Source organism: Propithecus coquereli, unplaced genomic scaffold (genome assembly GCF_000956105.1).
Source record: "Propithecus coquereli isolate 6110/MARCELLA unplaced genomic scaffold, Pcoq_1.0 Scaffold13, whole genome shotgun sequence".
NCBI lineage: Eukaryota > Metazoa > Chordata > Mammalia > Primates > Indriidae > Propithecus > Propithecus coquereli.
The window spans coordinates 5,015,860-5,016,179 of record NW_012137191.1 but is presented as its reverse complement, the minus strand read 5'-3'; positions in this window follow the sequence as shown (position 1 = coordinate 5,016,179).

Genomic DNA, 320 nt, shown 5'->3' with positions numbered 1-320 from the left:
ATTTTGATAACTTGTGTCACCTTTGTCATTTAGTTCAAAGAATCTTTTGATTTCCATCTTTACTTCCTCATTTATGAAGAAATCGTTCAGCAGAAGGTTGTTTAATTTACAGGACTTCGTGTAGAGATGAGAGTTTCTGTTGGGGTTGATTTCTATTTTTATTCCACTGTGATCTGAGAAGATAAATGGTAAAATTTCTATTTTTTAAAATTGTTTGAGACATGTTTTGTGTCCTAGAATATGGTCAATCTTAGAGAATGTCCCATGAGCTGATGAGAAGAATGTATATTCAGTGGTTTTTGGGTAGAATGTCCTGTAAA